Source organism: Suncus etruscus, chromosome 9, assembly GCF_024139225.1.
Source record: "Suncus etruscus isolate mSunEtr1 chromosome 9, mSunEtr1.pri.cur, whole genome shotgun sequence".
NCBI classification, from domain to species: domain Eukaryota; kingdom Metazoa; phylum Chordata; class Mammalia; order Eulipotyphla; family Soricidae; genus Suncus; species Suncus etruscus.
The window spans coordinates 103,652,762-103,677,823 of NC_064856.1; the positions used below are offsets into that span (position 1 = coordinate 103,652,762).

Sequence of the window (25,062 nt, forward strand, 5' to 3'; positions counted from 1 at the left end):
TCTTCATTTTCCACCCACCCACATCAGTGTCCACCCACATCTGGGGCCCTTACAAGACCCAGAGAGCAATTTGAAATCCTGCTGTTCAGCCGCCCAGAGATTTGAAATCCCGGGAATTCGTCCTGGATTCCTTTCTTTGGGGTGCTGGGGTTTGGGGCAGGGGTAAAGCAAACAAGTCTGTTTCTGTTTTTCGTTTTTGAGTTTATACTCGTCTGTGAAGGGGGTTCGGGCATGGAAAATCAAGACCCGGTGTCGTCCCAGCGCCTGTTTGAAAATGATCTTTGCAGTTTTCACTTCTAAGGAAATGAATGAATGGGTCAAAAGAAATTGGGAGTTTTAATCCTTGGGGAAAGGAGTGTGGCCGCATGGGGCATTGACACTGCATAGGCTTGGGAGAGAAGTGTCATTGTGAGCCCGGATAGCTCAGTCGGTAGAGCATCAGACTTTTAATCTGAGGGTCCAGGGTTCAAGTCCCTGTTCGGGCGGAACTGTTTTAGATTCTCCAGATCAAACTGACTTTGGCCAAATGCACCCACCTGTGGCCTTTGAGCCCAGGAGCTTTGCAGGATAAAGGAAAAAAGATCCCTTGCAAGCTTCTTGCAGGACTCAAGTATTTGGGATATATTTCCCTCCTGGTAACTAGCAACCATTTCTTTAATAGTCGCCACTTAAACTCCCTGAGCAAACTATTTCAAACTGTTTCTCCCTAAAGAGAAATCCCATCTCCCAAGCGCTTTTCTTTTTAATCTTATGCAAAATTTTCCTCTCACTTGGATGGGACCCTGATGTGTGTGTGAGTCTGGCTTGAGAACGGCAGCATGCGTTCAAAAGACTGTTTCCCTTCTGTCTGTGGTTGGTGCAGGGAATTTGCAGCCCATGGGGACTGTCCACAAGAGGGATCCAACCCAAGACCTTTTGCCTGAAGATCAGACGGAAGTCACCTTGCTAGGGAGACTTCCTATGTAATATGCAGCAGAATAAAGAGGTAATGGAACCCCAAATTTTCCAACACTTGTCATTCCTTTAAGGAGTTTGTTATTTAAACTTTGAGTCCTTTATGGTGCTGTCCTTTCTTTGAAATGAGCAGCAAAAGCCCTACCGAAACCCGGGATCGAACCAGGGACCTTTAGATCTTCAGTCTAACGCTCTCCCAACTGAGCTATTTCGGCAAAGATACAAACTTGTGTCTTCTATTCAGTAAAAATAAAAACCAAAACTAAGAACCTTTATTGCTTTTATTTTCATTATTTTCTCTTCCAAACTGTATCATTTTGAAAATAATAAATAAAAGATACGTCTCTACCAAAGCAAGACCATCCTGCTGGCTGCCAGCTGTCTTGTTCCCGGTTATCTTGCATTTTCTCTCTTCCTAATAATTAGGAATAATAGTCAGCCTAATAAGAATTAATTATAATCTGTACCCTCACATGATCCGTGTGAAGGCATTTAATCCCCACCTATCCACTTCTGCCTGAGCTCGATATGATGATTTGATCATTTTAAATGACATGCCTAATTTGTCCAAGTTATTTAGAATTGTCCTAGAGGCATTCAGCTTCAAAGCATCAAGTCGACAGACTTTAGTAATTTTTAGTTGATTTGATTTTTTTCACCTTTACCTCTTGGGTAAAAGATAAGTGTGATTTAAGGGAAGGTGGGAGGAAAGAACTCTTGGCCCCATACTGCTTCTCTTCTGCTCCATATGAGCTTTGTTCTTCAATCAGAAAACCAGAACAAAGAAATTACACTCTGCCTTCCAGCTTTCTCTGGAAAAGAAAGAAAAACTCTTGTGTTTGCCACCATTTGGGGCATGTCTGTGCGGCTTTGCTTTGCTTCGGGGAGTGCTCCTAGTCCATTCTCTACTCTGTTGCTCACTTGGCAGTGCTCAGAGGATCCTGCAATCAAGGATCTAATCCAGGCCAACGAATGCCTTTTTTCCCCTGTGTTAGAGAACACAGCTGTCCATCCTGCCAGCCTCTACCAACCAAATACCAGGGCATACTGGGAAAATGTTTCTTTGAAATAATTCTTTGCCTGTTTCAAAATGTTATCTCTCATCTCTTCCCTAAATTGAAAGATTTCTAAAAGTAATCGTTATCATTATTATTAAAAATACTTTTTTTCTTTCTTTCCTTTTTAAAAAAAACTGAATGTCTTATTAATATATAATTATATATTATTATATAATGCATTGTTAGAACAGAATGCCTACAATATATTAAAATCTGGCTTTGAAAGTAAAAACTAGTAAGAATATGCATATATTGTTCTATCATTCAGTCACAAGTTTAGGGGAAATTCTTAGAAAGTTTTGGCCCCTTGCTTTGGAGACGAGGAGGTAAATGGAAAGTACTTGTGCTGCGCAGGTGAAGATCTCTAAATTGATTTTTTTTTCTCCCCCCAGGAAAAAAAAAAAATCTAACTGAGCAAAATCTAAGTCAGCAAGGGATGCACCTGGTCCCTTCACCTCCCAGGCAAAATTCTCTTCACAATTAATCTGTTTGGTCTTTGCAAACCCTGCGGCTGCCCTAGCAGCTTTTAATTTAATGTCCTGTCATGCTCTTCCTTTGCAAGTGTGGAGTGGGAAAGAGCTAGGACCCGGTCCCAGAGACAGGTCCCAGCTGGGCGGACTTGCAAAAATCGCAAATGAGGCGTGAGAGCGATTCGCAGAGATTTTCCCCCTCCTAATAAATCCCAGAAATATCAGGGGTGCCCAGTAGCCAAACTTCTGGTTGCAAACCAATTGCACCTCCTGAATGCCTACAGCGATTCCCTCCAACTCTCCAGCCGATCTTTTTACAAGAAGATCCTTTTGGTCGTGTTTCTGTGGCCTGGGACGGGTTATAAGGAGAGTTTCACAGCTAGATCTTATTTTGTAAGTGATCAAAAGTGATTGTTTCTGTAAGTAGATCAAGAAAAGGGATCTCGCCCGAACAGGGACTTGAACCCTGGACCCTCAGATTAAAAGTCTGATGCTCTACCGACTGAGCTATCCGGGCTTACGAGTAACTGGGCGACTCAGGCTGTATAAACACTGTATCACCACGAACCAACAAGCCTGAACTGATCTGGGTGTAATTTAACTTTATCTCCGCCCACAGATCCTGTGCGGGTAATCCGTGCACCCCTGAGAATTTAACTGCACAATTCCCCCCCAAAAATTTTTGCACGATGTTTTTTTTTTTTTTTTTTCAAGATGTGCAGGCCTCTTTCTGGGTCACTGTGAATCCTGAGACTTGCAAAAACCCTGCGGAGGGGAATGCGCACCCCTGCACACCCCAGCGCTGCATCTCCGATCAGGTGCCCTTAAGCTGCCACTCGGGGTCCGAACCCTCCGCTAAATGGGGTGATATCTGCACCCCAAATTCCCCTCCCACAAATGCAAAAAAAAATTAGCAACCTCTCTGCTTCTCCCAGAAGAGCCCACCTACGAGTCAGCCCAGGCTCAACAAGCCCCAGAGGGGGAAACTCCCTATTAAGACCAGGAGGAATTTGCACCCTACATCAGGCATGCCAATAGGATAAAAAAAAAAAAAGACCCCCAAATGTTCTGATTTGGAACCCCAGTGGGGCTCACTTCCAAGGGACCCAAAAGCTGAAATGAACTGAGGCTCTATAGGGAAAGGAAGGGAATAGAGAGGGGGTGTTTTTCCACAGCCTCAACTACCCTGGGACCTAGCGAAATGGCAGCAGTTTTGGAAAAGACGATACGGGAATGGGGTTCTTTGGTTACTGGGGTGCAGGACGGGGCAGGAGCCGCAGGAAGCCAGCCTAGATATGGAGGCACAGGCGGGCGCCATATTGGCTCCCCTCGTTCCCCGGGCGCATGCGCAAACGCAGACGCAACCGCAGGCGCAGGCGCAGTTCAGCGCACGTGCCCACGGGCGCCACCCAGCGGCTGGGAGGTCTCGCTGCGAGTCCTGCAGGGACGTACGTGGCTCTTTCTCCATCCAGGTGAATTGCATGAGTAGGCCACATAAGCCCGGGGACACTCATAAACAAGGCGTTGACCTGCAAGGCAGCGGTGCCTTGGAGAAAACAAATTCTCCCCTGCTGCTTCATCGGAGCAGATGTCTCCCACTGCCTTAAGGACGCGGCCAGGCCTGCCCACCCACCACCCCCTGCTGGCATGGACGGGTCAGCTGGAAGAAGCCCTTTCCTGGCTGGGAAGTCTTGCCTGCCTGGGTTCCCAGAGCTCTGGAACGGTTGGCAGGAGATCAAGGCCGGTGACTACCCTCCAGGGCACTGCACGGTGGCCTGCACACACCCAGGCTTCCCGTGGAAAAAAACCTATTTACTTGTCCTAGTACTTAAGCCCCGAAGGACAAGGACGCAAGCCAGCCCCACAGTCATCTAGATGCCCAAGAGACTTCATACCCTGCCCTTGTGCCTCCCCTTGACTGATGTTAGATACCTGGATTTCTATTATTATTGTGTGATTATTATTCATTAAATAAGATAATAAATAGATTTGTTGTTTATTATTATTATTTTATTATTGTTGGTTTATTTTATGATAATAAACCTACTGTTATTAAATATTGGGAATTATTGTTGTTATTATTATTTGCAGGTGATCATCCCCACCAGGGAACATCTGCACTGGAGATCTCAGTCAGGTTTAGACCCTGAAGAAGCTAAACATCTATCCGACTGGAAAAGCTTGAGAGGTGGCTTCCTATGGACTAAAATTGAGTTTAATGACCTCTAGTAATACCAGCATATGTTGGTGCACCCCGGGGCAATAGAACTTGTCAAGAATAAATCTAGGGGCCGGGCGGTGGCGCTGGAGGTAGGTGCCTGCCTTGCCTGCGCTAGCCTAGGACGGACCGCGGTTCTATCCCCCGGCGTCCCATATGGTCCCCATATGTTGCCAGGAGCAACTTCTGAGCGCATAGCCAGGAGTAACCCCTGAGCGTCACAGGGTGTGGCCCAAAAACCAAAAAAAAAAAAAAAAAAGAATAAATCTGATCATTCAAGTCGTCAAGGCTTCAGAGACACATTAGAAGTCTATTAAGCCAAAGGGAACCTTAAGACTGGGAGAGGGATATGCAGAAACATCACCCCTGACACACTCTGACATATCAATGGCCCAGCTCCACAACTGCACCTCAAATTACAAAATCACCATATGGTATCAGCTTTATAGGTCCTGGACCTTTGCATTTTCAGACCTGGACACCTCCCAAGGTCATCTTACAGTAAGCCTCTGTAGGCTTACAGCAAAATTGATGGGAAAGTTCCACGGTAGACCTACGAGCTTTGTGATCATCACAGAAGGATCAACTCACCAGCCAGTAAATCATCAAACAGACATTGACTTTAGAAACATCATGTAGAGACCTAGCAATTATCACAAATTGGCTTTTATTGATCTCAGTTCTGATCATTCCATTTGCCTTTCTGTTGTAATAAACAATATGAAGTATATTTGCAGCTTTACCAGCTGCAAGGCTGGTTTTAGAGGGTGGGAAACTCAGGATATTGGAGGGAAGGTCACACTGGTAATAGAATTAGCGCTGGAACATTTAATGCCTGAAGCAACTGTATTGTGAACAACTTGGTAAATCATGGTGTTATGATAAAAAAATTCTTAAAAGTTAAAAAAAATAGGGGCCGGTGAGGTGACGCTAGAGGTAAGGTGTCTGCCTTGCAAGCGCTAGCCAAGGAAGGACCGAGGTTCAATCCCCGGCGTCCCATATGGTCCCCCCCAAGCCAGGGGCAATTTCTGAGCACTTAGCCAGGAGTAACCCCTGAGCATCAAACGAGTGTGCCCCCCCCCAAAAAAAAAGTTAAAAAAATAAAAGGCAAGGAGCCAGAGAGATAATACAGTGGGAAGGCATTTTTCCTTGCACATGGCCAACTCTGGTTCTATGCCCAATATCCCATATGGTTCTCTGAGCCTGCCAAGAGTGATTCCTGAAGGCAGCATAAGATGTGGCCCAAAAACAACAAGAAGAAATTTTAATTGAAAATAATAAAAGCAAGAGAAGGAATTTGTGCAAAGTCATAGTTGTAGATTCTAGCCAAAACTAGAACGTCAGAAAAAAAAAATAGACATTATAAGAAAGTTCCTAACCCTGGAGCATTGCTTGCTGTGCCCCCCTGCCCAATCTCTCAAATAAAAATCTTCCAAACAAAAGCCACAGAACTGAAGAATATGCAAACTGAATTGAAAAATATCCTGAAGGGAATTAATAGCAGATAGCATGAACTGGAAATCATCTAATGGAAATTACCATTTTGAGTCATTTTATGAAGCTAAAATACCTTCCAGTCTACACTCTGATGTATTGCAGGGTCAAAAAAATTCCACACATCACAATTAAAAAGGTTAATTTCTTGAGAAAAAAAACCATGGGGGCAAACATAACATGAAATTCATAAAATAACTGTGTCTATTAAATTACTCACAATAAAGTGGATGGTGGTATTTTTTGTTGTTGTTGTTGTTGTTCAATGAATATGTAATAGACATGAACATGTTTAGGATCCTCTTAAGAAATTGAAAGACCTGGTCCCCTTCCAAACTGAAGTGAGTTAAAAACAACAAAGTATGTGGAACCATTTATCAAACCCATTTAAAGCCAATTTCACCCAGGGACAAAAAATTAGAAAATTTCACTTTCTCTTAGAGAATTCAGGTTGTTTTAAGGTGTGGCCTTTGAAGCAGGAGGTTGATTTGTTTCCTTCTGGAAAATTCCAAATCAATAAAGTGGCAGCTGTGCTTGTCAGTAGGGGTTCCGTCCTGAACACCATTGGGTCTGGACCAGAAGATCTCAAACTGATCTTATTTGAATCACTGGAAAACTTTTACAATTTGCAATGCCTTTCTAATGTGCCTAATAATCAGACCACAGCCATGACAAGTTACTTCAGAATTATGGCTCAGAGTAGGATCCACAGTTCTGTATTCCTAGATTTGTTGAGGTGGTTCCATCGTGCAGTCAACTTTGAGAATCACTGGTCTAGACAGACCCTCTTGGCCATAAACACTGTTGAAGGCTAAATTGAAACTGCTGGTAATGTCTTGAAGATTTTCAGAAACACTGTCTTCAATATGACATCCAACACATTAGTCCCCGATGATGACTCATGGCAAACTGGTTTTCTACTTCACTGGTTCTCTGGAGTTTCAAAGGCTCTTGATCACACATGGAGATATCCGTAATGTGAAAATAATTTCACTACAGGAAATGTGAGAAAGGGATTGTTTAGCAACTTAATATAAAACATATACCAGGGCTGGAGAGATAGCATAGAAGTGAGGCATTTGCCTTGCATGCAGAAAGACGGTGGTTTGAATCCTGGCATCCCATATGGTCCCCTGAGCAATTTCTGAGAGTAGAGACAGAAGTAACCCCTGAGCGCTGCCTAGTGGGACCCAAAAAACAAAAACAAACAAACAAACAAAAAAACATATGCCCTTACTATGGAAAAAAATAAATAACAAAGCATGGGGCTGGAACAATAATAGCACAGTGGCAGGGCGCTTGCCTTGCATTGTAGCTGACCCAGGACGGACCTCTGTTCGATCCCCAGTGTCCCATATGTTCTCCAAGCCAGGAGGGACTTCTGAGTGCATAGCCAGGAGTAACCCCTGAGTATCACCAGGTGTGGCCCCAAACCCAAAATAAATAGCAAAGCAAAAATTATTCTACTTTTATTTATTAAGCTATTTTCCCTGAAAGCAGTATATAAAGAAGTTTTTTTTTTTTTTAAAAAAACGAAGCATTTGTTATTTTCCTATACATACTGGTTCTCAAATTTTTCTGGGAAAAACAGTGCTGAGAATGTGCCACCTGCTGTCATTATTGAAACTGGTTTACTCATAATTTTCTTTTTTTTTTTTTTTTTTTGTTTTTGGGTCACACCCGGCAGTGCTCAGGGGTTATTCCTGGCTCCAGGCTCAGAAATTGCTCCTGGCAGGCACGGGAGACCATATGGGACGCCGGGATTTGAACCGATGACCTCCTGCATAAAAGGCAAACGCTTTACCTCCATGCTATCTCTCCGGCCCCTACTCATAATTTTCTGAATTGGATTAATTTAAGAAGATTTGAGGGGCCAGAGAGATAGCATGGAGGGTAAAGCGTTTGCCTTTCATGCAGAAGGTCATCAGTTCGAATCCCAGCATCCCATATGGTCCCCCAAGCCTGCCAGGAGTGATTTCTGAGCATGAAGCCAGGAGTATCCCCTGAGCTCTGCCGGATGTGACCCAAAAACCAAAAAAAAAAAAAAAAAAAAAAAGATTTGAAAGGTCAATCTACTATCTTTCTTCAGAAGTTACTCTGCTATACTGTCTCTCTAGCCCCACCTTCTTGGGGGGGGGTCACATACTCTTTGCTCTGTGCTCAGAAATTGTTCCTGGTAGGCTCAGGGGACCATATAGGGCACAGGAGGGTCAAACCCAGGTGAGTCCCAGGTTGGCCAAGTGCAAGGCAAAGGCCCTATCCACTGTGCTATTTGCTCTGCCCCCCCCCACCTTCTTTTTAATCTTAAAAAAGGAAGACTGGGGGTAGAGAAATAGTACAGCTGGTAAGACACTAATTTGCCTTGCAAGTCCCTGAACCCAAAGATTCAATCTCATATAGTCCCATATAGTCATCCCATATAGTCCACTGATCACCACCAAAAGTGCTTTCACAGTACAAAGCCAGGAGTAGCTCTGGGTGTAGCTAGCTACAAAGCACTTTACATGTGTGAAGTGCTGGGCTAGGTCCCCAGCACCAACATTTTTATTTATTTATTTATTTATTTATTTATTTATTTATTTTGGTTTTTGGACCAACATTTTTTAAAGGGTGTTACTTCCCCCCATTGATCCTAGAAACTCCCCTTTTTTTTTTTAAGGCAGAGTTTGTTTTTGTGCTCTTTGGTTCGATTTGGTTTGCTTTTGGTTTAAGGAGCCATACCCTGTGACACACAGGGGGTAACTCCTGGCTCTGTGCTCAGAAATCACCTGCAACCAACTCAGGGAACCATATGAGATGCCTGGGATCAAACCAAGTTCTTGCTTATGCAAGGTAAGCACGCCACTCACTGTAATTTCATTATGGTCCCTTGAGAGCACTTTTACTAACCAATTCCGTTAGAACTGTCTCCTATACATTTTTTTGACATTTTCTTCTTTTCCATTTATCAACTCTAAATTTTATGCTAGGTATTGTTTCTTTTCTGTTTCAAATTTTTCATTGAGATTCTTTGGTTTACAATGCTATTCATAGTGATTTCTCATGCACATAATTCCAACACCACATCCATCAGCAATGTACCCCTGCCCTCTCCTAAGGACCCCCATGACCTTTTCCTCTCAAATACTCCCAACTCACTTATGTGGATCAATTCTCCTACTCCCACCTCTGGACCTTAGGGACCTTATTGTGTATCATTCAGTCCCACATAGGGGAGAAATCACTTTGTCTCTCTCCCTTTTGCTTCTGACTGACTTCCCTCAGCATGAAGTCCCCTAGTTTCATCCACTTTGCAGCAAATTGCATAATTTTGTTCTTTCTTAGTCTTCCATAATTGTCCCTTGTGTCTAAATTTAGGTATTTTTCTGAAATAAGTTATTTCAGATCCAAACCTTTTCAACACTTCATGTCAATGAATTTAATTTTTCCATCTTTCCTCCCAACTTTTCCTCTTCAAATACTCTTTATAAGATTAGAGTGTTTTCCAACTAGACCAAAAGTTATACTAAAGAAGCTGGAGACGGGGCCCGGAGAGATAGCACAGCGGTGCTTGCCTTGCAATCAGCCGATCCAGTACCTAAGGTGGTTGGTTCGAATCCCGGTGTCCCATATGGTCCCCCGTGCCTGCCAGGAGCTATTTCTGAGCAGACAGCCAGGAGTAACCCCTGAGCAATGCCGGGTATGACCCAAAAACCAAAAAAAAAAAAAAAAAGAAGCTGGAGACAGGGGCAGAGTGGAGCAATAGCACAATGGTAGGGCCTTTGCCTTGTACACAGCTGAGGCCCGGATTTGATTCCCGGCATCCCATATGGGGTCCCCCAAACTTGACAGAGTGGAGCCCTGAGACTGCTAAATGGAACATACACACCCCAAAAAAGGAAACCTATGTAATCCGTACATACTGAGTGTATAAATATGTATGTTGGGGACACCCAACACCCTGCTTATCCTGGGACCCTGGGAATAATATGTGATACTACTGGAGATTCAAGTCAGGATCAGCCACATGCAAGGAAAACAACTTTTTGTTTTGTTTGTTTGTTTGTTTGTTTGTTCTGGGCTACACCAGGAGGCACTCAGGGGTTACTCCTGGCTCTGTGCTCAGAAATTGCTCTTGGGTGGATCGGTGGTGCAAGTGGTAGGGTGTTTTTGCCTTGCACGTGCTAACCTAGGACGGACCACGGTTTGATCCCCTGGTGTCCCATATGGTCACCCAAGCCAGGAGTGATTTCTCAATGCATAGCCAGGAGTAACCCCTGAGTGTCACTAGGTGTGACCCAAAAAAAACAAACAAAAAAAAAATCACTCTTGGCAGGCTCTGGGGATCATATGGGATGCCTGGGATTGAGCCCAGGTCCAGGTCATTTTAACCTACTCTCTCTCTCTCTCTCTCTCTCTCTCTCTCTCTCTCTCTCTCTCTCTCTCTCTCTCTCTCTCTCTCACTCTCTCTCTCACTCTCTCTCCCCTCTCTCTCTCTCTCCACCCCTCTCTCTCTCCGTCCCTCCTCTCTCTCTCCGTCCCTCCCTCTCTCCCTCTCCCTCTCTCTCTTCTCTCTCTCTTTCCCCACTTTACCTCTCCAGCTCCAAGATATGTGTATTTTAATTTGATCAGTTTTTATTATGAAAAACTAATACAGAAAGAAACATAGCAGGAATTTTTGCAACTTAGATAATTAATTAGCAATAAGTTAGAAGGGCCTGATTTACTTTGAAGATGATGTGAAATGTTTTACGAAAAAGGAAAATAAAACAAATGTCTTGCTAGACAGAGAGGGGACCACTTATACTAGCAGCCCAAGGGGCAAAGGAGAGGGATATGGGATGCATGCTGGGAACAGGGGTGGAGGGAGGACAACAATGGTGGTGGGAATACCCCTGATTCAATGTCACTATGTACCTAAAATATTACTGTGAAAGATTTTTAATCCACTGTAGTAAAAATAAAAATTTCTCAAAAAAACTAACAATTAGTCTTCTAGGAGAGAAAGCACTTGTTGGAGACAGCTAGAAAAAAATATTGCCCCCACATTATTCTGTGAGCTATTCGTGATTGTAACTTTTATGTCACTTCTTAAATTACATAATCTTTGTAATATACAAATTTTGGGGCCACAGAGATAGCATGGAGGTAAGGCGTTTGCCTTTCATGTAGAAGGATTGTAGTTCAAATCCCGGCATCCCATATGGTCCCCTGAGCCTGCCAGGAGCGATGTCTGAGCACAGAGCCAGAAATAAGCCCTGAGCGCTGCCACGTGTGACCCAAGAACCAAAATAAAATTTTTTTTTTTTTTTTGGTTTTTGGGCCACACCCGGCGGTGCTCAGGGGTTACTCCTGGCTGTCTGCTCAGAAATAGTTCCTGGCAGGCACGGGGGACCATATGGGACACCAGGATTTGAACCAACCACCTTTGGTCCTGGATCGGCTGCTTGCAAGGCAAATGCCGCTGTGCTATCTCTCCGGGTCCCAAAATAAAAATTATTTTACAAAGGTCCAGTAAGGTTATATGCTGCTTCTTACTAAATGTTTTTTTTTATTATTAATTGCCATACTATATTTTCTCTTAAATCCTAAAATAAGTAGGCAATCTTAGTCAGTTCTGGTACAAAAGGAAGAACAGGTGATTTTCAAAAGCCCAAAATACATTCTCAACTCAGTTTCACCTACCTTCCTCCCTCCCTCATCACTTCTTCCCCATTCAATTATTCGTGAAGACCTTTACAATACATAATATCTCTAACATTTTAAAGTTTGCTTTTATGGGGATGTGTTAAATAATTTTATTAAATTAGTTTAGCTGTATAACATTATATGTGTCTTCAGAATACACAATTGGAAATATACATATATACATATATATGCATACATATATTCACCACAAAATGTCCAAATCTACCCCACATTTTTGTTCTGATTTCTTTATTTTTATCAACAAAAAATTTTAAGTGAAAAAACTAAAAAGAGTGAAAAAAAATTTAAATTCTGGGGCCGGAGAGATAGCATGGAGGTAAGGCGTTTGCCTTTCATACAGAAGGTCCGTGGTTCAAATCCCGGCGTCCCATATGGTCCCCTGTGCCTGCCAGGAGCGATTTCTTTTTTTTTTTTTTTTTTTTTTTTTTTTTTTTTGGTTTTTTGGGCCACACCCTGTGACGCTCAGGGGTTACTCCTGGCTATGCGCTCAGAAGTTGCTCCTGGCTTCTTGGGGGACCATATGGGACGCCGGGGGATCGAACCGCGGTCCGTCCTAGGCTAGAGCAGGCAAGGCAGGCACCTTACCTCCAGCGCCACCGCCCGGCCCCTGGAGCGATTTCTGAGCATAGAGCCAGGAGTAACCCCTGAGCACTGCCAGGTGTGACCCAAAAAAAAAAAAAAAAAAAACCAAAAAATTTAAATTCTAAGTGGGTAGGGGCCATAGTGATGGCACAGCGGTAGGGTGTTTGCCTTGCACATGGCTGACCCAATGAACCTCAGTTCCATTTCTAGTGTCCTCTATGGTACCCCGAGCCAGGAGTGAATTCTGAGCACATAGTCAGGAGTAACCCCTGAGCATCACTAGGTGTGACCCAAAAACCAAAAAAAAATTTAAGTGGGTAAATCTGCCCTTAACTCAAGTCAAATCTGACAGGCAACCCCAAGCAGAACTCCTGTGACGCTATTTATAAGGGTAGTTATCCTCTTTGGAATACATCTTCATATATTTTACTTTAAAAAAAGAAATTGACTCACAGGACTGTGGGAGCTGGAAAATCTGAATGCACCAGGCAGGCCTCCAGACTGAGAATTCAGGTAAGAATTGATGCTTGCAGTCTTGGGTGCAAATTCAGCAGGGCAGCAAATTGGGTGTTCAGGGAAGTTTTCTTCCCTTTTCATCAAGAAATCTTTGTTCTTAAGCCTTAAAATTGTGATTGACTTGGCACATTGTCATTATAGAGGGCAATGTGCTTTATTCCAAGTCTTTGGGACTGGAGAGGTAATACATACAGTGCGTAAAGTGCATGCCTTGCACCTAGCCGACCCAGGTTCGATCTCTGGCAACCCGTATGGTCCTCCAGCACTATCAGGAGTGATTTCTAAGTGCAGAAATAAGAGCAACCCCTAAACATTGCTGGGTGTGCCCCCCCCAAAAAAAACAAAGGTTACTCCTTTCAATGATCATCACTAGTAATAGTACTTTGACAGTTACATCAGAACTGGGTTGGCTTTCACTCAACTGATTTCCAAATCAATGTAAGTCACCACACAATATTTGTAATGACCTCTACTATAATATTTGAGTAATCCAACAGACCAATCAATTAGTCTACCATGTTGGTTTCTGTTTCTGTTGTGTTTTGTATTTTTGTTGTTACTGTTGTTTGGAGCCATGTCCAGCTGTGCCCCGGGCTCACTCCTGGCTCTGTGCTCTGTGCTCACACCTGAGGGCTGGGAGGGACGATACCGGAAACCCAGGATCAAATCCAGGTCAACTGCATGCAAAGCAAGGTGACTTACTGTCCTATTGCTTCAGCCATGTTTTTCCTTCCTTTTGATCCAAAACCAATAAATAGAAAACCCCATTCACAGCTAGCATCTAGGCACAGGCTAGAAATGTGGTTGGGGAGGGAAGCAGACTGCACTACACAAAAGGGTCCTGAAACAGTATTTTTCTTTTCTTTTCTTTCTTTTCCTTCCTTCCTTCCTTCCTTCCTTCTTTCTCTCACTCTTCTTTCTCTCACTCTTCTTTCTTTCTTTCTTCTTTTTCTTTTCTTTTTCTTTTCTTTTCTTTTTTCTTTCTTTCTTTTTTCTCTCTTTCTTCTTTTTCTTTTTTCTTTCTTTCTTTTCTTTTTCTTTCTTTCTTTCTTTCTTTCTTTCTTTCTTTCTTTCTTTCTTTCTTTCTTTCTTTTTCTTCTCTCTTTCTTTCTCTCTTTCTTTCTTTCTTTCTTTCTCTTTCTTTTCTTTTTTCTTTCTCTTTCTTATTCTTTTTGTCTTCTTTCTTTCTATCTTTCTCTTTCTTTCTTTTTCTTCTTTCTTTCTCTCTGTCCTTTGTTTCTTCTTTTTGTCTTTTTTATTTCTCTTTCTTCTTTCTTTCTATCTTTCTCTTTCTTTCTTTCTTTTGTATTCTGAATTTTGAGCCACACCCTATGACCCTCAGGGGTCACTCCTGGCTATGCACTCAGAAATGGCTCCTGGCTTGGGGAACCATATGGGACACCAAGGGATTGAACCTTGGGATCGAATCTTGGTCCGTCCTAAGTCACTGCGTGCGAGGCAAGGCATGCCCTACCACTGCACCACTGCTCAGGCCCTTAGAATAGTATTATTTTAGTTTTTCACCAGTGAGAGTTTTTAGAATGTAGGGACTAGGGGACTGAGTACAGTGAATAAGTACAGTGATTAATACGCTAGCCCGAATGCAATCTACCAGGGTTCAATTCCTGGCATCCCATAGGATCTCCTGAGCACTTCCAGGAGTAATTTCTGAGTGCAGAGCCTGGAGTAAATTCTGAGCATGCTGAGTATAGCCCCCAAACAAAACACAACAAAGGACAAGATCTTTCTCATCCCTCATGACCCAGCTAGTGTCTGGTCTCAAACACAGCATTTCCTAAGTCATGTTGTTGGGTCCTGGGTTCTGAATAAGAAGGACTGCCATTTTGTAAGGATCACATGGTGTAAGTCACATGCTAGGTTTCCTTAAGCCTATTTCCATTAACACTGCCCCAAACTACCTGGCCATACCAGGTAGCCTATCAGAGAAGGACACAAGAGAGCAGTAGGAAGGTATCCCTAGACAATAGCCAATCATTTTAAAGATTATCAAAAAGCTAGACCTTCTCTATATAATCCTATTCATGACCTTGGATGGAGTTCATCTACTTCTAGAGATGACCCTGACTGATCAGTTTGGGGCTGGTGGTAGACAAATTAAAGTTTTGTTCAACTTTATTCCAATTGTGTGATCTTGTCCTTTGACTCTGGACCCTAACAATGTCACATTACTCAACCGTGGGTCATTTGATTTAGAATCTTCAGCTTCTGAATTCATTATTCCACCTCCATCCTCATTAGCATAAACAACTCTGAAAAATTGGGTACCAGAGGGCAAGGATTTAGTGGAGAAATCGACTGATCTCCTGATTGTTTCCTGAGTATCACTGGGAAGTCAGGGGTGATGAGGAATGAGTGAATGGACATCAGGGTCCTGCAGACAAGCCAACAATCGTGGTGTGCAAACGTAGTACAGCAGGCAAGACCCATCTCTTTGCCCTGCCAGGATGAAGCTTCCAAAACTGGGCCAGCACACCAATTTCGGATCAAGTCCTTTGCCCATTTACCTTTGTCTCCATCCCACCCTGAGAAAAAGATATTTTTCCTTTTTCCACCCACAAAAGGACAACCTAGGATTCTTCTTAAAAAAGAAGTTCAACATAGAGAGTGAAAGACCACCCTGGACATAGAGCTGATGAGGGTCACCCCTAAAACTTTTGTTCAAACCTGAATAAAATCAAGAAACTTCTTGGGTTTTTTTTTGTGCCACACCTGGTGACACTCAGGGGTTACTCCTAGCTATGCACTCAGAAATCACTCCTGGTTTGGGGGTCCATATGGGACGCCGGGCGATGGAACCGCGGTCTGTCCTAGGTCAGCGCCTGCAAGGCAAGCACCCTATCGCTTGTGCCACTGCTCGGGCCCCAAATCAGGAAACTTTTTAATTTTGTTTTGCTGGTCACACCCAGAAGTACACAGGACTCTGTCAGATGCAAGCACCTTATCTGTTATACTATATCTCCAGTCCTTTGAATCAGGGACCTTTTGATCCTCAGTCTAATGCTCTCCCAATAGACTTATTTTAACAAGGGAACAGCCCTGAATATCTGTGATAAACAATATATGTATGTTTTGTGCCTAACTTTCCCTTCCTCCCCCCAAAGTAACAGTTTTAGCTTGAGATAGGCATTAATGTTACAAAAATAAAAAAGCACAGTGTCTGTTCAGAAATTAGAAAGAAATGACATGGAACTGGCATGGTGGCTCTAGAGGTAAGGTGTCTGCCTTGCCAGCGCTAGCCTAGGACTGACCATGGTTCGATCCCTCGTGTCCCATATGGTCCCCCAAACCAGGAGCGACTTCTGAGCGCATAGCCAGCAGTAACCCCTGAGCGTTACCAGGTGTGGCTCAAAAACCAAAAAAAAAAAAAAGAGAAAGAAATGACACATAATTTCACTCCATAAATCCCCAGACCCCCCTTTTTTTCCTTCAACTGTCTAGCTCTTTGGTCTTCTCATTTAAAAATGAATCACAGGGGTGGAGGAAGGACAACATTGGTGGTGGGAATGCCCCTGATTCAATGTCACTATGTACCTAAAATATTACTGTGAATGATTTGTAATCCACTTTGGTCAAAATAAAAATTATTATTAATAATAATAATAATAATAAAAGAATCACAGGGGGCAGGAGAGATAGCACAGTGGCTAAGGTGCTTGTTTTGCACACAGCCAACCGGAGTTCCATCTCCGACACCCCATATGGTCCCCTGAGCTTACCAGGAGTGGCTTCTGAGTCCTAAGCCAGGAGTAACTCCTGAGCACCGCCAGATGTGGCCAAAAAAATACTCCCCCAATCCCCAATCACGTGGGCCAGTGAAATGGTGCCAATAACTTGGGCACATGCTTGACACTGGGATTTGCCCTGGTCCTCAACTCCAACTGAAGCACCATGGGGTGGTTCCCAAGTTCCTTAGTTCCTTTCGGCACTTGTTTTCTCTCAAATGGCCAGGGGACTGAGCACTGCTTGGAGAAAAAAAAAAAAAAAAAGAGCCCAGAGCAATAGTGCAGGGGCTAAGGCACTTTCCTTGCAGACAGGGACGCTAGTTGGGTCCCCAGTACTGCACAGTGTCCACCCCCCCCCCCCCAACCCGAAGTGTCACACAAGATTCCTGAACACTTTCAGGAAAGAACCTAGAGGTGATTTAAGAACCATCTGGCCAACCTCAAAAAAATAATAAGCCATTGATTCCTTTCATGTTAATCATGTAGATGTTTTCATTCTTTTAAACCTGTGTGCCTGCCAGGAGAGATAGGCAATGGGCCAGGAAGTTGACCTTTGACTCAGGAAGCACATAGTGTCCTGAGCATTACCTGGCTGACCCTTCCCCTCCACCCTCACCGTACACAGCTGGGAGTAGATACTGAACTCTGCAGATGTGACCTCAACCCTCCATTCTTGTCCTCCCCCAAATAAGAAAAACCCACACACGCATTGAATATTTGGTTTGTATGGATGTAACACATGCACTTAGTAACATTTTAATGATGAATACTTTGGGTTCTTCCCCCCCCCCCAGTTTTATTAAAAACTATGCTGCAGGGGCCGGGCGGTGGCGCTAAAGGTAAGGTGCCTGCCTTGCCTGCGCTAGCCTTGGACGGACCGCGGTTTGATCCCCCGGTGTCCCATATGGTCCCCCAAGCCAGGAGCAACTTCTGAGCGCATAGCCAGGAGTAACCCCTGAGCGTTACCGGGTGTGGCCCAAAAACCAAAAAAAAAAAAAACCAAACAAACAAACAAAAAAACTATGCTGCAATGACTATCCTTTTCTTCTGAGAAGATAGATTTTGCAGAGACAAAAGATAGGAACATTTTGAATTGTTAAGATATAGTCAAATTGGACAAATAAGATGTATGGAAGAGGGCCGAAAGGCCATTTGGAAAGGGTTCAAATGTGAATTTAATACTTCCCTCCTGATGAGGTATACAGAGATATTGTATTTGGAATGAAAAGTACTGATCGCTTAATCTATGTATTTAAAATATATATGCTGCAAGTCTTAAATGCCCATCTAATATTTCATTTTTAAAAATATAGACGTAAAAATAATTAAATTGGCTCAGATTTCACTCAATTTCGCAAAAACACGCTGTAGTTTAATAATATCCCTAATATGATGATTTTATTCCACCTCCACCTCCCATTTCATAATTTTGCATCTCTTTTATTCATGGGTCTATAAGTGACTGCATGTACTCCTGATGGAATCAAATCTCTGCGACTGCAGTTAGATCCCCCGGCATCCCATATGGTCCCCCCAAGCCAGGGGCAATTTCTGAGCACTTAGCCAGAAGTAACCCCTGAGCATCAAATGGGTGTAGCCCGAAAAACAAAACAAAACAAATGAAATTGGGACAAAGATATTCCCCAGTCCTCAGCTCTCTCCCTTCCCTGCAGAGATCCCAGCAGACAGTCTTAGCAGCTCATGGCTCATTTCCTGTTCCTGTAAACACAGAGTTCTGGTGTCACTGCTTACTCCACCTCTCAGCTCAGCATCTCAGTAGTTCCCCAAATCGTGTGTGCTGTTTATGGGTCACACCTGATGATGCTCAGGGATTACTCTTGGTTCTGCACTCAGGAAATACTCCTGGCAGTGCTCAGGGAGCCACATGGGATGATGATTAAATTTGGTTTGGGATCACATGTAAGTCAAGTGCCATACCCGCTCTGTCCCAATTCTCTTCATTCTCATCCTTCTCCAGGCTTAGTTCACATTCCTGCCTATGAAGCCCTTTCAACATTGGGACCCATGAGCCTACTTTAAAATGGAGGAAGGTCAGTGGTAGACACACACACACACACACACACACACACACACACACACACACACACACACACACACACACACACGAGCCTACTTTAAAACGGAGGAAGGGGGCCCAGAGAGATAGCACAGCGGTGTTTGCCTTGCAAGCAGCCGATCCAGGACCAAAGGTGGTTGGTTCGAATCCCGGTGTCCCATAGGATCCCCCATGCCTGCCAGGAGCTATTTCTGAGCAGATAGCCAGGAGTAACCCCTGAGCACCGCCGGGTGTGGCCCAAAAACCAAAAAAAAAAAAAAAAAAGAAAGGGGGGAGGCCGGGCGGTGGCGCTAAAGGTAAGGTGCCTGCCTTGCCTGCACTAGCCTTGGACGGACCTCGGTTCGATCCCCCGGCGTCCCATATGGTCCCCCAAGCCAGGAGCAACTTCTGAGTACATAGCCAGGAGTAACCCCTGAGCGTTACCGGGTGTGGCCCAAAAACCAAAAAAAAAAAAAACACACACAAAAAAAAACGGAGGAATGTCAGTGGTAGACACACACACATATACACACAAAATTACTGGCTTGCTAGCTCAGGGGTCATTCAGGGGATCATAAAGAATGCCCAAGATTGAACCCAGGTCAGTGAATTCGAGGCAAATACCCTCCCTGCTATGCTATCACTTCAGCCCCCAAAAGGCTTCTGATAAAGGCTCTATAACTTGATTTCCTCCTTGTCCGTAAACTCTAGGTATTTTACCAGCTGTCCAATTCCAGTTTGCTTCCCTCCACTTCATTCATCTTTCTCCATGCAGCACCTTTTTCTTTTTAAACTTTTCATTTCCCTAGTCCTTATTACAAGCTGCCACTCTCAGCTCAGATTCGTTGCCCTGTTCTAAAAGTTGTTTTCTGACACATTTCTATCTCCTCTTTTAGGAACTTCTAAAAGCAGCTCTGTACTGAACAGTACCAAAACATCCCTGAATCATAATCTGACACAGATTTTGGCTGTGCAGGGAAACAGAGGATGAAGGTGAATGGCTTTCCTCACTTCCTGTGTCAAGTTGTCTTATTTAGCAATCCAGACTGTTAATTGCTTGAGTTTATGTCACTTTATCCCTGGTCTACATGACAAAACAGGTTTGAATAAAATGAAATGAGTGGTGACATTCCCAGTCTGTATCTCAGAGCTAATGTTAATGATTCTTTACAGGTGGTCCAATAGAGAATACGTGACCTCAGTGTACTCCAGTGCCAGGAAAGTTACACTGGTGAAGGGTGGTGTTCATTGGACGACTGAAACCGATTTGCGAACATTTTTGTAACCATGGTGCTTAAATAAATCATTTAAAAAATATACAAACTCTGCAGAGCTGTAGTAAGCAAATGTGAGTTCTTTAGTTCTTGAGTTTGAAGGTGTCTGTCTGATGGAGCTCAGGAGATAGTTTAGTGGCCAAAGACCCAAGTTCAATCTCCTGATCCCCCTTTGCCCCCCACCCAGTTCCACAACTGAGCCACACTACCTTTCTAGACTATAACTGTCCAGCCTGGTTGGCCAAGTATTGCTATTTATCCAGTGGACCCTGAGTTCCCTCTGAGCACTGCTTCAGAGGCACCTCTTTAAAAAGTACTTGACCATGGGGCCATGGCAATAGCACAGCGGTTGGGTATTTGCCTTGCACACTGCCAGACCTGGGTTCGATTCCTGGCATCCCATATGGTTCCCAAGCCTGCCAGGAGCGATTTCTGAGTGCAGAGCCAGGAGTAACTCTCTCTCTCTCCCTCTTCCTCTTCCTCTCTCTCTCTCTCGTGTCTTTGGGACAGAACTCTCTCTCGTCTTTGGGACAGAAAGCCTGGGCAGACACATTAGTTATTTATTTTTAAACTTTATTTATTGATTGATTTTTGGGCTATACCCAGCCTCACCCAGGGCTTACCCTGGGGCTCTGCACTCAGAAATCGTCAGGCTGAAGGGACCATATCGGATTCTGGGATTAGAAACGGGTCCTTCCCAAGTTGGCTGCATGCAAGGCAAACATCCTACCTCAGTGCTCTCTCGCAGGCCCCGACACATTAGTTTTAATTTGGTGGCCACACAGAGTAGTGCTGGGAATGATTTTCAGCTTGATGTTCAGGAGATTGTATGGTGTGATGAAGCAGAAGCCTTGGGATTGGAAAAACGAGGGTCTTTATTTTTGGTTTTGGGGTCACACCCGGCAGTTCTCAAGGGTCACTCTGGCTCTAGGCTCAGAAATCACTCCTGAGGCCGAAGAGATAGCACAGTGGTAAGGCGTTTGCCTTGCATGCGGAAGGATGTTGGTTCGAATCCTGACATCCCATATGGTCCCGAGCCTGCCAGTGCCGATTTCTGAGCGTAGAGCCAGGAATAACCCCTGAGCATTGCCAAGTGTGACCCAAAAACCAAAAACCAAAAAAAATAAATCACTTCTGGCATCCTCAGGGGACCATATTGGATGCCGCAATTTGAACTGACCTTCTGCACACAAGGCAAACACCTTATCTCCATGCTATCTCTCCGGCCCCTGGAAAATGAGGGTCTTGAAGCAACACCAGCACAGGAAATAATCCACATAAATTTGTAGAGATAGAACAAGTTCAGGAAAACTTCCACTACAAGCTATCTACCAGCAAGCTGTGGAAACCAAAACTGCAAGCAGCTTCTCCCTGAGACCTGAGGTCTTTATTGGAAAGAGAAGGACCACCCCCCTTGGGTAGAGAACTTTTAAGGGTAAGGGACCAATCCAGAGGTACTTCTAGTCCATGAGCGACGAGCACAATCAAAGAATAATGATCCTAAATAGAATGAAAACCAGTTACTCCCAACAGTGTTGGGCACTGAAACTGGGGTCCCCACATGCAAAATATGTGCTTCAGCCTTTTGTACCATCTTCTTGGCTTATGAGTACACATTTTATGGGGTTGGACAACGAAAGTCATGAAAGAGTTGGGATGTTCCCCATCAAGTAGACTGGAACACTAGGGAAAGACTTCATATAATTTTTAGGAGCAATCTCTAATGCTCTAAAATTTTGAAAAATATTTTTTGGGGGGAGGAGTGTTGGGTCCCACCTGGTGGTGCTCAGGGGTTACTCCTGGCTCTGCTCTCAAATGTTACTCCTGGCAGGCTTGAGGGACCATATGGAATGTTGTACTATTTCTCTAGTCCCCCAAATCTGAATAATTTAAGACTTCACTGAAAGTAGAGTGGACTCTTGCTATTTATAACTAACATTTGGGGGGGGGACTTTGAAGTATAGTAAAAGGTATTTTTATTGAATCTTAATTTTGGGTATCAGTGTGGCAGATCCCAGAAGACACATACTCCAACCCATCATGTTATAGAAGTGCATTATTATAGATAGTACAGCAGGGGTGTTTGCCTTGCATACAACTGACCCAAATTTGATCCAACCCAAGTTCAACCCAATACCCAATATGATCCCAAACTCAGGAGTTATCCCTGATCACAGAGCCAGGAGTAAGCCCTGAGCATCACCAGGTGTGGCCCCAAAAACAAATCAAAAATTGATCAAAAGCACGGGTGTGTGTGTGTGTGTGTGTGTGTGTGTGTGTGTGTGTGTGTGCGTGCGTGCGATAGCACAGTGGTAAGGCGTTTATCTTGCATGCGGCCAACACCGGACTGATGATGGTTCGAACCCCCGCATCCCATATGGTCCCCCGAGCCTGCCAGGAGCGACTTCTGAGTGCAGAGCCAGGAGTAGCAACTCCTGATCACTGCCAGGTGTGACCTAAATATCAAAAAAATAAAGCACAATGGGTAGGCATTTGCCTTGCACATGGCTGATCTGAGTTTGATCCCCAGCATCCCATATGGTCTCCCGAGCCAGGAGAGACTTCTGAGTACAAAGAGCCAGGATTGACCCCTGACCCCTGAGCATGACCCCATAAATCAAACCAGAAAAAAAAAAGATGACGAAGTTAAGATTACTAAAATGTTTCCGTCCCTTTGTCTGACCCTAAAAGAGCAGACACTGGAAATGAAAAAATGAGCTCTCCAAGTGCTAAGTCTACTACAATGAACTTTCTTAAAACAGGGTCATACTTTATGGTGCCAGAATCAAACCCTTGGCTCCAGTAGGATCCAGCCTTTTGAGCCACCTTCCCAGCATAGTACTTTGTAGCTTGCTCGAAAACATGAAGCTCGATATGAGACTCAGACAAATGAGAAGAGACAGGAAAGCAAACTTATTACCACATGGGAACTGTGCAGACTCAAGAACCTAGCAGCTGAACTTCAAGGATACAATTTCCTTTAGGGGATTCCTCTGGAAGGGCTCCTGATACCAAGAAGCCTTTGGAATAGAAGTGGGCAGCCCAGCGGGGCTAGATAGGCTGCAGGAGGAAACGAATGAACTCAACTGCTTTTCAACCTAGTTTCTCACAGAACACGAGGGTGGAGAGGTCACAAACTCGGGGGTTAAGCAAACCTGGCCTTGAATTCCAACACTGTGACTAACCATTCAGCTACATGACTGGGTGTGACCTGACTTGTGTTCCATACTGAATGCCCTCCTTTGTCTTTGAGACAAGGACGTTAACATCGGTCTTTTACGATGAAGAATATGCCCCACAATGCTCAGAGTTCCAAATGCTCAATACATGAACCAGCCTGCCTGCCCGGAAGGCAGGGACAATGCTTTCCCAGGTCGATAGCCTCCCCGAATCTTGGGCATGACTTTGCCATTTCCTCCGCCCTGGATTTACAGAGGAAAAACTTCAACAGCATTTCCTTACTATTTCCCCACAGAGCTTCTCTGCTCACTAGCTTTTATTTAAAACGACAGAAGTTGACTCCTTACATGAAACAACTAAAAATATCAGAAGCTAAATGGGTTAAGAGATATTAAATTCAAAAAATTATTTTCTTGCTGGAGCTGAAGCAGCATCAGCTTTACAAACAACTCTCCTCTTTGGAGGTGGGGCTTGGACATTTAGACTACACTGAAGCTTTAAGAGTGACTAAATCCAGCCTTCTGCCTGCAAGTCCTCAAGAAGGCTGTCGATTGGCCAATGCACTAGGGAAACACCCACCCACTTTTTCTTCCAGTGTCTCAAGATTAGAACCCAAATTCCTGAGAAAAATTGCCACAGGGTCAGTTCACCACCCTCTCCCCCTTCTACCTCCTAACTGGCAGAAGTGAATCAAACGACCAAGAATGACTTTTTAAAAATTATTTAATTTAGTAGTTTTTTTGGAAAAAAAACAATAAGGCAAAAAAACCAAAAATATAGTTTCGTTTTCGTGTGGTTTTATTTCACCTGAAGGACTCAATGCTTCTTCCGTAGCAGGAATCTGGCTAAGATCAGTTGGAAATGGAGTCCAAGTGGAGAAAGAAAGGGGGGGGGGAATAAAGCAGGGATGTTTGATCTTTGTTGGACAATTTCTAGTCTGTCTAACCCCCCTGATTATTGTCATGGGCCCTGCTGAAAGCAGCCCTGGCATAATCCCTTGCTTCTACTGGAATCTGCTTCTGAGGAGCAAACAGCCTATCAGTTGACCCTTTCATGTTCATCAAAGCACAGCCAGGAAGGGAAGGGAGGTGGGCAAGGAGTGAGGGTACTAAACTGCCCAGTCTGAATCTAATTTCTCGAGATGGCTGGCTTCCTCTGGAATGGTATTTTCCCCCTAGCACCCACAATGGCTGAGGCTCAGCAGTTAAGGAACAGAAACAGAAAATACTAACAAAAAGCGTACAAGGAAGGCACCTCAAGTTGTGATCCTCAACCAAGGGTGGGTTGTATAGGAGTGTTTTTGAACAAAACAATTCAAACAAATACAGAACCCCCCCCTCCCGCCCCCCAAATGACAGAAGCCAGGACCCATCAGGAACAGTTTTCTTCCCCACTCCACAGCCTAGGAAGAAGGTTCCTTTGGGAGTCAGCTGTGTGTGCTGTGGTCTGTAATGAGGCAGAATAATAAACTGGCTATTATCCTCCTGACTTTCCACCTTTACTCTTCCTAACAAAGGAAGAGAAAAGGCAGAAAGGGGGGGGGGGGCGCAGACTTTCATTTCCAAGAGTCAGATCATTAGAACAAAGCTTAGATAGCAATGGGCATCCCTGATACAACAAATAGGAATAAGTCCCTGCTCAGTAACTGCCAGAGGCGATCTGATCCTATTTAGGGATTTGAATCTCTCTGCTCCAAAAATGTGAGAAGCAGAGAAGGCTCCAATCCAGAGCAAGTGTCTAAGAGAAGAGTCCTAGGGAGATAAGTGATATCAAAAAGCAATATTCTTAATGGGAAGGAGAATATTCAACAAAAAATTAGATTTTTTTCT

General features: G+C 44.0%; 3 non-coding genes across 3 annotated transcripts; 1 reads left to right on the forward strand and 2 right to left on the reverse strand.

The window, feature by feature from the left end:
• Positions 1-412: 412 nt before the first annotated feature.
• Positions 413-485, forward strand: TRNAK-UUU (transfer RNA lysine (anticodon UUU)). Its single transcript has one exon. It is a non-coding gene; the product is annotated as a tRNA-Lys (tRNA).
• Positions 486-1,096: 611 nt separating this feature from the next.
• TRNAF-GAA (transfer RNA phenylalanine (anticodon GAA)) lies at positions 1,097-1,169 on the reverse strand. Its single transcript has one exon. It is a non-coding gene; the product is annotated as a tRNA-Phe (tRNA).
• A 1,757-nt stretch (positions 1,170-2,926) lies between these two features.
• TRNAK-UUU (transfer RNA lysine (anticodon UUU)) lies at positions 2,927-2,999 on the reverse strand. The gene has a single exon. It is a non-coding gene; the product is annotated as a tRNA-Lys (tRNA).
• Between the last annotated feature and the right edge of the window lie 22,063 nt (positions 3,000-25,062).